The following is a 2,782-nucleotide window of genomic DNA, read 5'->3' on the forward strand; positions in this document are numbered from 1 at the left end:
CAAAAATAAACCAGAAATGCCTTCCTGTACATTCTGTTTCAACTGGACCAAGGCTCTTAACAAAGGAACCTCGAGCTACACTCCCCACCCCCGACCCCAGCCTCTGCATGACTGTCTCAAGTTAGCCTGGAATTCTCACCTCTCCCCTTTCTCTTCCTCCATGATTCGCTCAGCTAACCATTTTTTTTTTAATATTTTCTGTTTCAGTGTATATGTTGCTTATTTGTTTTATTTATTGAGATGTCTTTAACGAGCTCAGTGACTGCAGCGTGGCTGTGTATACTGCTCCCCTCCCAGGAACAATAAAGACGTCCCTGCAGCCCCCGTCTTCCGTCTCTTCTCTACACTGCAGCCTGAGCACGGCCTGAGAACCTTGGAACCGGTTGCAAAAATAACAATCGCGTCACTTTAAAGGGGACCAGCAGGGATGTGAGACGTGTTAGGCTGTGCATGACTGTAGAACTTTCTAGAACCACCAGTGCTGATGTGGTTGAGCGTGTTCAGCAGGCCCAGGTCTGGGAAAGCTGGCCTCAGCCCCTCCATGTGCCCGTCTGCTATCCCCGACCCCCATCAGCCACCCATCCTATGTCCTACCTCCGCCGTCTGAGGTCATTGCCAGCCAGGGCCAGCCCTGCAGAGCCTCCCCGGGTGGAATTCCTTGCCTGCCCCAGACAAGACCTCCGTGCCCACTTACGTTTACCTCCTGGTGGGTCACTGTCTGCTCTGTGTGCCTTCGGTTTCCCTGATGACGAATTCCACGGCAGCTGTCCCGCCCCCTGCAGCCCAGTCCGTGCGGCTGGGCAAAGGTGAGGGTACTATGCCTGTGAGTGCAGGTAAGGAGGGAGCCTTGGGGCAGAGGCCCCACGGAGGCCATGGTCTGCAGCCAAGAAGGAGACTGTAGCCCTGGCGGGCAGGGGGATGGTGCAGACACGCTCCACGTTGGGCAGGAAGTCCCACTCCCCACCTGCTGGCCTCCTTACTATGTCCGTGGGCATCAGTAGGAGCTGGGGTGATGCCCAGGTAAAGGGTTTCTGGCCAGGGAGCTGCAAGTCCCCTGCTCACCACCCTGAGGCTCCAGAAGCATGGCTCATGGGGGACAGCTGGTACCTGGGTCAGCTGGATGGAGCTGTCCATGGGTGAGAGGCCATGCAGACCCCGTGCCGCCTCCAGACAAGGTTCTGGAGACTGGGGTCTGGGCCAGAACGTGCTGGACCCTGAACCTTCTCACCCCAGTCTTTACTCCTGTTCCCACAAGAAAGGCAGACGCTCCAGAGATGCCAGCCTGTCCTCAACTTCCATCACTTTGCTGGCTCCTAGAAGTGACCTTGGTGCGGCGCCCTGCAGCCCGAGCCCCAGGGGCCTCTGCACCCAGCAAACACAGACAGACAGCTGCACACACAAGCATACTGCATACACACGCGTGCTGCATACACACGCATGCTGCACACACACGCATGCTGCATACACACGCATGCTGCACACACGCATGCTGCGCACACACGCATGCTGCACACACACGCATGCACCTGGACTCCTTGCCGAGGCCTTGGAAGGCAGAGCTGCTGTCTTGGCAATGAAGTCCCGCCCTGTCCTGTGCTGTCCCGCAGGGTCCTTGAGGCCTTTGGAGGTCATGAAGACTGCGAAGGTCACGGTCGTTCCCCGGGGGCTGATTAGAGGCATGCCAGATCAAATCATCGGAAACTTACGGGTGGGGTGGCCACAGAGAACGTTCTTGATTTCCGAATTGCAAAGTCCACGCCCCCTCCTCCTAGAGCTGGAGGGGTATCTTTCGTCCCTGCAGACTGACCAGCCCCTCGGTCTCTACTTCCGGTGACCAGGCCCTGTGAGCCTCCCACGCCCAAGCCCAAGGCAGAGGGCCTGGCCAGGGGTGACCACAGAGGGGGCAAGGAACAAGGAGTGCCCATGCAGGTGGGCACACAGGTACCCACACCGGAGAGTCAGGAGACCCCGAGGCCAAAGTTCAAGGAAAGAACCCAGTCATATCTGGGGACCCACGAAACCCACTCTTTGCCTCTGGATCCCTCCCCTGTGTGGACACATGCTCAGAGGAAGCCCACTTCTCCAGGTCCAGGCCTCCAGGTCCTGTGATGAGAATAGTGATCTCCAGTTAGCGGTTTGATGGCCACTGTCTACCTACTGTGTTGTCTGAGGGCTCACCTATCTATGTCTCCCTCCCTCTACCTAATCAGGTAGAGTTTCTTAAATTAACATTGCCATCCACAAGTTTTCCATGGAAATGTGGAAAGAGGTAGTAATACCTAGGCCATGAGAGGCATCTTTCAATAGCACAAGTGGTGTCCATCTGGGTCTCTGGAACTGACAAAACCAAGGGGACCATTCCAGGGGGCCCTGAACACACATCACAGAAAAGGCTCTGGATAAAACTGCTACACTTCCGGGTTCCACTTAGTAACAGCTGGAGGAGGCCGTCCGTCTAGGCAGCTCGTTCTCCCGGCACCGCTTCAGGTCTCGTGCAAGGAGAACCCGCTGGACTGAACCCTCCCAACGGAAAGTAAACGTCACCATTAGCAGTTGAGCCAGGCCGCCTGGCCAACAGCAGGATCATTGACCAAAAGAGAGGCCCTCTACCTCTTAGTGAGTGTCCACTCCACTGCAGGTACGTGTCCAGCCTCTCTGGCCTCTAGTTCTGCGGTCACCTCTCCCTTCAAAGCAAAATGTCCTGCTTAGAGTGAAAAAAAAAAAAAAACCTGAATACAGGCACAAATCCTTCACAATCTGAGCCCCTACTTTACAATGCCCC

This window comes from Bison bison, unplaced genomic scaffold (assembly GCF_000754665.1).
Source record: "Bison bison bison isolate TAMUID 2011002044 unplaced genomic scaffold, Bison_UMD1.0 scf7180017845836, whole genome shotgun sequence".
Taxonomy (NCBI): Eukaryota; Metazoa; Chordata; class Mammalia; order Artiodactyla; family Bovidae; genus Bison; species Bison bison.